General features: G+C 41.0%; 1 protein-coding gene across 1 annotated transcript in view; it reads right to left on the bottom strand.

The window, feature by feature from the left end:
* The window catches only part of DGAT1 (diacylglycerol O-acyltransferase 1), a 31,286-nt gene that overhangs the window by 18,067 nt on the left and 752 nt on the right, over nucleotides 1-12,467 (bottom strand). The window lies entirely within an intron of this gene.

The raw sequence follows: 12,467 nt of genomic DNA, 5'->3' as shown, positions 1-12,467 counted from the left end.
AACCGTTTCCCCCCACAAACATACACAAGTGATAGGCACTTCCTTAAGTTTCCTGATCTTTGCTACCACAAAAAAAGCTGCTAAACTTTTGTACATATGAGTCCTTTTCCTTTCTTTGATCTTAGGCCTGGCGGTCAAGTTTATTAAATTTTTGTACATATTTCCAAATTACTTTCTAGAACAGCACGTCCAATTCACAGCTCCTCCAACAGTGTATCAATCTGTATATTTGCCCACAGGAAGAGACAGACAATTCTTAAAGCCTTTATTCACTCATAATCTTACCACAGTGAGAGAGGGAAGGAGGCCTTTCCATTTTCTTGTTACAGTTATTTTTATACTTGTCCAAATGAGACTTCTTTATTTTATTTTATAATTTTTTATTGATGTACTTTGGTTTTTAACGTCATCATTTTCCTGAGTATCCTTCTCACCTGACAGCCATACCATACAACAAAATTATTTATTAAAAACAAAGAAAAAAGAGAAAGAAAAAAAAAACAGCACAACCAATCAATGCATTGAAAAAGTTAAAAAAAGAAAAAACATATGCAATGTGCAACCCCTGTGAATCTCCCATGTCCACAAAGAGTAGTTTGGAAGTATCCTCTCATATTTCTTCATTTGAATCATGCTTGATCTTTATAATTTTGCTACATTCACTTTTGCTTTATTTTGAGAGCGGTTATTTCTTCCATTTACATTGTTGTAGTCAGTGGGTATATGGTTTTCTTGGTTCTACCTACACTTTGCATCAGTTCACATAGATCTTTCCATGCTTCTCTGTATTCATCATATTCATCATTTCATATAGCATAGTAATATTCCATTACATTCATGTTCCACAATTTGTTTAGTCATTCTCCAGTTGATGAGCATCTACTTTGTTTCCAATTCTTTGCTATCATAAAAAAAAGTGCTGTTTCAAATATTTTGGTGTATATGGGGACTTTCTTCTTATCAATGGCTTCCTTAGGGTATAAGTCTTGTATTAGAGACTCTGGTTCAAAGAATATGAACATTTTAGTTACTTTATTTGCATAGCCCAAACTGCTTTTCAAAATGGTTGTACCACTTCACAACTCTACCAACAATTAGTGTGCCTATCATTGCACAACCTCAGCCTCCAACATTATTGCCATTTTCTGTCATCTTTTTAATTTGCAGAGTGTGAGGTGAAACCTCAGGGTTGTTTTGATTTGCATTTCTCTTATTATTAGTGATTTGGAGCATTCTTTCATGTGATTGGGAATAGCTTGCAATTTTTCTTTTAAGAATTGTTTGCTCATATCCTTTGCCAAATGTTATTTTATCACCATTACCACACCCTGTCATTCCAACTTTCTTCTCCAAAGGGTCATCTTGGTGGCTCTGATGTTAGGGTGAAGAGGAATCAGTAATCCCATTTTGCAGATGGAGAAATAGAGAATTAGTAAGGTAGGTAACTGCCAGGCCTCAAGCAGAAGGTCTTGCAAACTTGGCATCTGCCTTCTAGGGTCTCATGGCCCCTGGTCACTCAGAGTGGGGAGAGGCCTTGGCTACCATCCAAACTTCCCCTTAATATGTCACTGGAACATAGTGAATGAGAAGGACTGTAGTGAGGAATACAAGTTACTACTTTTGCCAGCATCTGCTACCTGATCATCAGCTAACATAATGCTTCGACACAAATGGGACCCAGGGACCTGACATCAGTAGCTAAGAAGTCACATCTCTTCCCTCCTGGGTTAGAGCACTGTACACCTGCCCAGTAAGCATCCCTCATTGTTCTCCTCACTGAACATCCCTTACTGTTCTCCTTATTTTCCCAGTGGAACCTGAGAAAACCTGGGGATTCCCCTAAACTACAAAGAAGATAATGACCTGCGTTTGAAGAAGGAATTTCCTTACCTGAGTTTTCAATACAGGTCCAGTCTCTTATCCTATTCAAATATAGGCCTGACCTAGACAGGCAGGTAGGCCAGCCCACCATTTTCAGTCAATGTGTCCAATTTAGCTTTTCTTAATGCCTAACCTTAGTTTTCTTATCTTGCCTCCAGCTTGGCCCAGCCATCCCATCCATTCACTTTCAGTATACTCACCCTGCAGGGTAGACAGGACAAAGAGAAGTTTCTCAATAACCACAGCCCCAAGCCCTGACTCTGGGGGGCGAGGGGTCATACTTGAGGGTTACAGAGGCTAAAAAAATATTTAGGTCCTTTCTGCTTCCTGGCCAAAAAAGACTCCGAGGACTACATTGGGAAGGTTCTCTTTTTCAGCCTGCAAAAGTTCTACAAAGAATACTGATCTCTTCAGTAACAGATTCTTTCATCATTTAGCTCCAAAGGGAACCTACATCCCTTAGAACAGGAAGCAACCCAGTTCCAGAACAAGGGCTCTTCAAGAAAACCTAGGGGACTGGGGACCAGCACAGACCCAAGTTCCACCGCTGGGAAGCTAGTTTCAAGTGCTAGCTTGAAATCCCAGCCTCTCCTTAATTCACCAGCCAGAGCAAAGGCAGGCTCTTCAGGCTGTGTCTTCTTCCTCCAGATCAAACCTCAGTGAGAAAAGGTACTTACAGAATAGCCTACCCATATCCATCCTGTGCCTGCGTTGGGTTCTCGACCCTAACAACTCAACTTAAGCAGTATTAAGTTGAGGATGGAAAGAAAAAGAGAAGATGAAGGAACATGCCAAGGCATGGCTCCTACTGTTCCAACCGGACTCAGACAAAAACCCTAAGGCTTCTCAGACAGAAACGTAAAGCAATCCTTGAATATAGAAAAGGGAGAAGGAAAAGGGGGAAGGGGAGGGAATAAGCATTTACATAGTACTTACTATGTGCTAGGCACTGTGCTAAGTGCTTTACAAATATCTCATCTGATCTTCCCAGCAGAAAAAAACTTCAGAACTCAGAAATTGGTTAGGAGGCCCAAAGAGGAGGCTAGACTTCGACCTACTGCTCTAATCTAGCCAACAAAACTTGTATGCCTCTAAGCCTGACTTCCAGCTCAATACAGGCAGCTGATGAAAACGAAATAGACATCCCAAGCCTTTACTGAGATGGGGAAACCTAACAGACATTAGCCAGATAGCCCATGGGGGAAGTTATCCTTTCCCAGAGCTAATGAAGAAACTAACACATCTGAGGAACTGAGCTGAAACACTCCATTGAGCCATTCACAAAAGTTCAACTTTCTGGGGCCATGCTGCAGGACCAGGGAGCTGGGCTGGGGTAGAGAAGACAGGAGGGGTTATTCAACTAGTTATTAGCCAGAGTGGGGACAATAGGCAACTGACCTTTGCTTACCCCTGATAAGGCCATCACAAAGTCACATTGCATAGGCCCTAATTCTAACCACACCTTCTTTATTGGGCATCCATAGTACCTAGCTCCGTGGTTGATGGAGGCCAAAGTGCCACAGGCCCTCACAGCCTGCCAGAAATCTTGCCTAAATCCCTAGCCAAAGGAGGTAAGATGATCATGTCCTGTAACACTGAATCTCCTCCCCATCAAACACACACACACACACACACACACACACACATACACACCCCTATGCCTCTTTCTCTTTTCTTCACAATTAGATTATAGATGGGAATGAATCAAGAATTGTTAGAAACTTCATTATAATATAAAACAAGACACTCACTTTTCAAACCCTAGCAATATGACTCCTGGCCAACTATAGAGAAAAACTGCTCTTCAAAGTCAGTAATGCCAACTCCCAAAGCTTTTTAAAAAGTCTTCATCTTCTCTATAATATTGGATGCTACTGAACAATTCTTCCCTTCTGGAAACTTCTTACTCCAAAGTATGGCAGTCTCTTAGTTCTTCTTCCTCCCTTTTTGACTACTCTTGCCTTCCCTTCCTACTTACTTCCTCTAAATAACAGGCAGCTAGGTGGCACAGTAAACAGAGCATAGAGCCTGGGAATCAGGAAGACCTGAGTTCAAATCCATCCTTAGACACTTCCCAGCTGTGTGACCCTGGGCAAATCATTCCACCTCTGTTTGCCTTAGGGTTATTGTGAAGATCAAAGGGTTTTTGATGAAGCTCAAATATTTGTGAAGCACTTAAACCCTGCCTGGCACATAGCAGACACTATGTCAATGTTTATCCCTTCTCTCTTTTCCCAAAATTTAGTCTTCTCTTATCTCAAAGAGTCTCTCCTCTCAACCACTCCTACAGCTTCCACTCTCCCTCTCTATTGTCTCTCCATAAACCAACCCGAATTACTAGTAATCCTTAGATATCATGCACTTGCCACTTCCAGGCATTTGCTCATTTATCACTGTAATACCCTCCCACCATACCTCGGTCCATTAAAATTCTACCCAACCTTTAAGACTTTGCTCCTCCTTTATGGAGATACCTCAGCCAAAACATCCAAGGGACCTCAGAATTCATCTAGTATAGAGATGTGAAGTTCATGGCTAGGACTGCTACCCTAACCAGACTTAAATGTAATTGAGAAATGTTTAGCAAAATAAATAAAAATATAATAATCAGCATTATCTCATGGTTTCTAAGTCAATAGGTGCCAGCATGGATCTATTTCTATTTGAGTTTAACACCAGTAATCTAGTACATCTAAACCCAAACATAAATCCTCTCTACAACCTTCCTTTGTCAAATGGTCTTTGAACCTCCACTCCAAGATTCAATTCAACTCAATACAACACATTTATTAAGTACGGACAGGTCCTATATTACACTCTGGAGACACAAAGACAAAAACAAAGTTGCTGCCCTCTAGAAGCTTACACTCTATCGGAAGGAAACAACATGCCCACAGATAAGTATACACAAAAATCTATACAAAATGTAAAGTAATTTTGAGAAGGAAAAAACGCGAACACTTGGGAAAATCAGAAAATACCTCTTGCACAAAGTGGCACCTGAGCTATGCCCTGAAGGAAGTTAGGGATTCCAAGAGATAGAGGTGGAAAAGGAATCCAAAGGAGGCCATCTATGAAAAGGTAAGGAGCCAAAGGGTGGAATATTTTACGCAGAGAAAAGTTAGCAGTCATTTTGATTGGAAAAGGGAGTGTATGAAGGGAAATAATATGAAATAAGACTAGAAAAGTAGGTGAGAGCTAGACTATGGAAAGCAGAACACCTTAAATGTCAAACTTTGCATTTTATTCCAGAGATGAGAGCCACTGAAGATGTTTATATAAAACTGTGATGTGGTCAGATAAGTATTTTAGGAATATCAATTTTACAACTCTGCGAAAGATGGATTAAGGGAAAACTAGAAGTAGGGGGATCAATTAAAAGACTTTTAAGAGTCTGGGCAAATGATAAGGGTCTGAACTATGGTACAGCCTATTTGAGTACAGAAATGGAGACTAATTCAAGACATGTTATAGGGGGTGAAAGAGAAGGAAGGATGCCTCCAAAGTTGTAAACTTGAATGACTGGAAGGATGGCAGTATCTTCAACAGAAAAAGGGAAGTTTGAAAGAGGGATGGGATTAGGAGAAAACAAAATTAGTTTCCTTTCAGACATGTTGAGTTTGAGATGCCTATGGAACATCAAGGTGGGGATGTCTAGCTGGTAGCTGGTAATAAGGAACTGAAATTCAGAAAGAGATTAAGGGTAAATATATAGATTTGGAAGTTGTCCACATGGAACAAAAAATTAAACTCATGGAAGTAAGTAAGGAAGTAAGCAAGAAGGTAAAGAGATCACAAAGAAAATACTATAGGAGAAGAAGGTCTAGGACAGATTCTTGGTAATACCCACATTTAGGGGACAGAAGAAAGATGATTTAGCAAAAAGACTGAGAAGAAACTGCAGTAGGGAAACCAAGAGAGAGCAATATCACAGAATCCAAGGTAGGGAAAGACTGTCAGGACTAGGTGGTAGTTAATCATATAAAAAGCTACAAAAGAATATTCCAGAATCAGAGCATTTGAGAGTTGGAAGGAACCTCAGCAGTCATCTAATCCAACCCATAATGAAAGAGGAATGTCCACTATAACAAATCTAAGTAGTCATCCAGACTTTACTTGGAGGCATCCAGTGAGGGAGCTCACTACATTCTAAGGCGGCCTATTCCACTGTCAGGATAGCTCTATTAGGAAGTTTTTCCTGATATTAAGTCCAAATTTGCCTCTTTGAAAATCTGAACCATTGCTACTGGTTCTGCCTCCTCCACATGATAGCCCTTCAACTAAAGATAGCTATCACCCCCACTCACCCCCAGAGTCTTCTCTTCTCCAGGTCAGACATCTCCAATTCTTTTAACTGATCATCATATGGCACAGACTCAAAGCCCTTTACCATCCTGGTTGCCTTCTCTGGACTCTCTGCAGCTTAGCAGTATCTTTTCTAAAATGTGGTACCTAGAACTGAACACTGTATTTCAGATGTGGCTTTTCTTAATGCATCCCAAGGTCACGCTAACTTTTTTGGCTGTCAATTACACTTAACTTTATTGATCTTGTAGTTCAATAAAACCCCATAATATTTTTCAGATAAATTGGTGTAGAATATGCTTCTTATAATTTTTGAGCCTAGGACTTTATATATGTCTCTAGTAAATTTCATCTATTTAAATTTAGCTATACGTTTTGGCTTGTTGAGATGTTATTGGATCGTGTCTTTGTTATCCAATGTTGTAACTACTCTTCCCATTTCTGTATCATCTGCATCTCATAAACAAAAAAGCACAGATGCAAACACAGATCCTTGAGGCACTCCATTGGAAACCTCCTGCCAAACTGATAAAACCATTAATGATATAACTTTCTGAATGTGGCAATTTAACCAATTCAATCAAGCAAGCATTTATTAAGTATGTGTGTTGCCTCCCCCATTAGAATGTGTTCTTGAGAGCAGGGCCTGTCTTACTTTTCTATTTTTACCCCTAGGGCTTAGCAGTGTTTTGCACATAGTAAGCATTTATTAAATGCTTCCTTCCTTCATTCAAGTACCTGCTATATGCAAAGTTAAGTGAGACAGCTCCTTTCTTCAAGGAGCTTACTTTCTATGGGAAGATGCACATTCACAGGTAAGTAAATAAAATATATAACAGAATGTCCCAAAAAATCTCAGTGCAGTTTTAAGGTATGACTTAAAAGTGCATTAAGTCTTTGGGGATGCCCTGTGTACAAAATAAATATAACGTGATTCAGGGTGGGGAGGGTACTAACAATTGAGAAACCAAGTCGGCACTTGAGGTAAGCCTTAAAGGGCATCCAGAGGTTCCCAGGGGCAGAAATTAGAATGAAAAGCATTCCAGGCAAAAGCATGGAAGCAGTAGACATAATATCATGCACGTAGGGGACCAACAAAGAAGTCAGTTTGTCTGAAGCAAACAACAATGATGGGGAGTAATGTGGATTGTAAAGGTAGGCTAGGGTCAAATCATGAAGGACTTTAATTACCAAGCAGAAGAGTCTATATTTGATCATAAAAGCATCAGGGAACCACTAGAGCAGGAGTCATAACCTTTTTGTGCTATTCTCTTTGGCAGTCTAGCAAAGCCTATGGACCTCTTCTCAAAATAATATTTTTAAATGTATAAAATATAATTATATTTAAATATAATTATTAATTTAAAAAAAACAAGTTTATGGACTCCATATTAAGAGTCCCTGGAACTAGAGTTTCTTGAGTAGGAGAGTGATATGGTCACATGTACCCTTTAAAAATATCCCTTTAGCAGTTATGTGGAGGACAGATTAGAGAGACTTGGATGAAGAAACCAATTAGGAGGGTGTTCCATCCTGGCAAGAAGTGATGAGGACCTGGTCATAGCAGAAATGACATAAATGTCAGATGGGAGAGATGTCATGGTAGCAGAACTGACAATATGATTGGGGGGGCATGTCATCTCACCCACATCTCTCCAACTTTTCCACTAGGTTAGTATGAGAAACTGGATCAAATGCATCGCTAAAATTAAAATCTAGGTAAACTATAACTATAGCATCCCACAGATCTACTAATTTAATGAATAACTGACAAAAAAGGAAGTAAGATTAGGCTGGCAGGACGTGCTCTTTACTGAGTGGTGACGGCTCTTTAGGATCTCTGCTTCCTGTTCTAGATGTTCCCCCACCATCTCTAATATGTGGGAAATCCTAGAGCAGATTCCTAAAGTCAAGAGCACTAGGCTCTCATTCGTAGACTCTATTTTCTCCTTTTTGAAAATCAGAACATTGCCTTTCTCAGGTCTTATGTATGTACCTATCATGTTTATGTTCTTTCAAGTATCATCAACAGTGGCTCAGTAAGACAGCAGTTCAATAATCAAGGCTGCCACGTAGTTTATCTGGACCAGGTGCCTTTAATCCTTTGAGTACAGGTTGTTTCTTATGCTCCCCTTTCTTATCCTGGGTATCAGCTTCCTGTTACCCACTTTTGCTCTGTGCAAAGAGTGAACAAAGGTCACTCTCCCTGCCACAGAAAACAGAAGCAATCTCTGCTTCAGCTGCTCTGAGCAGCTCTGCCTTCTCTCGGTCATCACTAATCTTCCTCCTTTTCTGAATAAACAAGCACTTCTCTCTCCCCCAACACATCTCCAAAAGAACCCCAAAAAAGCCCCTTTCGTAGCCTTAGCTTTCCTTGGCAGCCTTTTTAGCCTTCCTGTCATTTCTTTTAGTACTGTACCACCCTTCTGTTTTCTCTTCATTCTTGCCCTTACTTCCATCTTCTAACCGGAGATTTAAACTCCAAATCACCTGGTGAATTCCCTGTGCATTCACATCAATCTCGTCACACAAATCCCATTTTTCCTCCATCAAAATGGTTTCCCTTTGTGTCTTCAGAATTTTATTGCTGAGATACTTCCTCGGCTGTATTACCAATTACAAAATAGAATTAATTTAAATTTCTCAGCTGGCTTCCCCTGCAGGACCCTCCATGAGATCCTTACTTGTCTTTCCTGTAAAATCTGCTTTCTAAAATCTAGGGTTCAGGTCAGACTGTGCTGAACTTTGTACTCTTCTAGGGAGACTGGTTACCTCCCCCCAAGATTTATATCATTTTCACCTTGCAACCATCCCTCCCTATTAGGGAGAACCAAAAGCAGACAAGAACTTCCTATTGTTGGCTCTTCCACCTTTTAAAGGATGAAATTATCATTAAGGCAGGTCACAAAATTGTTTGGTAGAGAACCCCAGTAAAAACCTGGATAAGTGAAATCCCCAATCACTATTATACTGTGCTTCTGTGTCAGACTTCTGATTTGTTTCTTGAATTCCTCAACTATTTCCTCTTTCTATCCAGATGTTCTATAAAAGAAAGGCTTTGAAAAGGTCATAGGATTTAGCAGGTAAGAAATGCCTGGTAACCTTGGAAAGAGCAGTTTCAGGCCACTGGTGGAGTCAGAAACCAGAATGAGACTTTAAGGGCTGAGAAGTAAGTAAGAGGTGAGAAAATAGAGACAACAATTGTAAATGAACCACTCTAGAACTTCAGTTATGAAAGGGAAGACCAATATAGGAGGTATCCTCCACCATCCTTAAATAAATGCCTTTGCTAAGGAGCAACTAACTCCCCTTCCTAACTCCTCTATGAAGAAAACAACAACAATGAAAAGAGCTGAGAAGTCAATCCTAGACATATGCTCTATTGTCTCCTGGGGAGAGACTATTTGGCAAGATTTCCCTCCTCAATGAGAAAGAGCCTGCTCCCACAGAAGCTTTGGAGTTGGTCAAGAAGGAAAGAGACCAGAAGAGATAAAGTATCAGATTTCCCTTTCTTCCCCCTTTCACTCAAAAGCCCAAGTTGCTCTAAACTAGAAATGTCCATTCTCCTCAAACTCTCCCTATCCCCACCTCTACCTTGGGAAAGCCACACATCAGCTTTCCCAACCACTGGACTGGAGCCCTACTAGTTACATTCCCCCAAAGGGTTACCTTCCCTTTGCCTTAGTCAGTTAAAATGGGGGGGGGGGGGGGGGGGGAAAGGCCGAAAAGTGGTTTGAATACCCCGGGCATTAGTATCCTAGTTCTGTGCCTGGCTAGCTTCAGAAACACCAAGCCCTGTACCCTCTCAGAAGCCTGAAATCCATGTCCCCAAACACCAAACCCTTTCCCTGCCAATACCTTCACTTCTAGAACCAAAGAATATCAGAGTTGGACTAGACGACTGAATGGTCCTTTCCAACCCCATATGAGCAAGAATTCCCTCAATAATATCCCTAAGGAGCCGTCACCACCTAGATGAAACAATACTTTCCAAGGAAACTAATTTCCTACTCAATTGTTGGACAGCTCCAATTCTTTAGGAAGGTCTCCCACACAAGAAGCTAAAATCTGCCCTTCTCCCCCACACCCGAATCCCTAATATTATTAGTTCTGCCCCCTGGAGTCAAGCAGTTTCAATCCAATCCCTTTTCCCTCCAAAATGAACCTTCTGATATTTGAAAACAGTGATCACATCCCTTTGATCCCAGCTCATAAGTCAGTGCTTTCACGGGGAATAAGGAAGCTGAAGTGGGGGAATAAAGAATGTGATTCAGAAGATGAACAGCAACCCCTGCTAGATTCCTGACCTACAGTCTCACCTTGCAACAGGGGTAGGAGGAACTGAGCTTACACCCCAAACCAGAACTGTTTGCCCTGCCCAAGCTCAGCAGGAAGTACTGGGAAAACACTAAAGAAAATGTTCTCCATAGGTCATAGGGCCAAGTGAAGGGTAGAAGATAAGGAAGGGGTGATGATGAGAAAAGGCAGGGAGAGGTCAGTGAAAAGGGAAAGACTATTCTAGGTAAAGGAGGAAAGCAGTAATAGGGTTGGCAATGATTGGGGGAAAATAGGGAAGAGAAGATTACAGAGATAATAAAAACACATTTAGATACCACTTAACTTTACAAATGAGTACCATCTCATGTAATCCTTAAAATGACCATGTGAAATAAGCTGACTGCAAAAGTACAATTATCCTCATTTTATAGACTGGGAAACTGAAATCCAGAGCTGTTAAAATAATTTTCCTGAAGTAACATAACTAGTTAGTGACAGAACTGGGGCTTAAACCCAGATATTTAGACTCCTACTTCAGTGCTCTTTCCACTATGCTGCTGTTGGGAAGGACGGTTAAGGGGTAGGCAAAAAGATTGAAAAGACAAATGGTGACAGGGAAGGATAGTGACAGGGCATAGATGAAGAGGTAGGAAGGATGGTGATACACAGAGTCCCCAATCTGGCAGGATCCTTCAGATACCATTTCATCCATTCCCTTGCCTCTAAGCAAGATGGCAACCGCTCCTAATACAGTGAAATAGGACAAGAGGAAAAGGGAATCTCTTCTTTCTCCAAAGCAAATTTCTCAGCCAATGTTGGATATACATTCTAGGGCTTCCTACCCAGTAATGCTATCTCTCTCTTAATCATCCTAATTAGAAGTGACCTTTCTCTACTTTAATCTCTCTTAGCACTGTGTTCATACTACTCATACGAGATAGTATTTTGTTTCATATTACATTTTAGGTCACCCTGAAGCAGCAAAGCTGAACATAAAGACTCTGCACATAGTAGGTTCTTGACAGTTTGCTGACTTCATGGATGAAAAATTCTTCCTCATAGGATGAGAAGTAGGAGTTCTGATGGGAAGTGATAAGGGCTTGAATTAGGGTAGACACCTTGATGGGTAGATGTAGGAGATCTCCTTTTCCATATGGTACATAAAGGGATAAAGGACCCAAGAGCTGTCCTTGAGATTGGAAGTCTGCCACTCTCTTCCTCTCCCTGTTGTACACACAGCTCTGGGACCAAGGGCTTCCTGGTTTAGTACAGAGGTTGAGGCTGAGGAGATGGGGGACCCAGAGGTGGCTCAGAAGGACAAGGCCCTTAGGTAGAAGGAGCAGAAGGAATTGAAAGTTAACTATGAGGAATAGCTTCTTAACCAGTCTCTCTTCCTTTAGCCTCTCCTGCCCAATCTATTCCACATGTGCTGGCTGATTTGTCTTTATGGCTTCTATGGTTCTGATCACATTACTTTCTTGCTCAAAAATCTTCTATCTCCTATAGAAAAAAAGCCAAATTCCTTAGCACTTAAAGTGCCTAGCACATAGTAAGCACTTTGTGGTTGTTGACTGACAGCCTGACATTCAAGGCCCTCTAAGATCTGGCTGCAAGCTAGATTCCCAGACTTCTTACTATCCCCTTACACATAAGCACCCTCTGTTTTAGCCAAAGTTAATTTCCCACCATGGCCCATTCCCATACTTTTGTTCATGCCTCCCTCAGTGCCCCCTACCTCAGCCTATCAAAATTCTAGCCATCCTTCAAGGCCTGACTTGAATGCCACTCCCTCCACTGAGCTTTCCCTGAATTCCCAACTACAAGTGACTCCACGATCCTCTGAATCTTCATAGCACTTCTTCCTATGAAGAATATTCCGCTCCCTCCCCGCCCCCCCGCCCTTTTTTTTCTTGTTTTGTTCTTTTATTGGGCTCATTCACGCTATGTTGAAGAGGAACTCCACCATTCATAGGGTGTTACCATAGCTAACTCGTATCAATTAT

The sequence above is a fragment of the Vombatus ursinus genome, unplaced genomic scaffold (genome assembly GCF_900497805.2).
Source record: "Vombatus ursinus unplaced genomic scaffold, bare-nosed wombat genome assembly UNPS02012319.1, whole genome shotgun sequence".
Classification (NCBI taxonomy): domain Eukaryota; kingdom Metazoa; phylum Chordata; class Mammalia; order Diprotodontia; family Vombatidae; genus Vombatus; species Vombatus ursinus.
The sequence above is the reverse complement of the archived record's forward strand: the minus strand, read 5'-3'. Positions and strand labels throughout refer to the sequence as shown.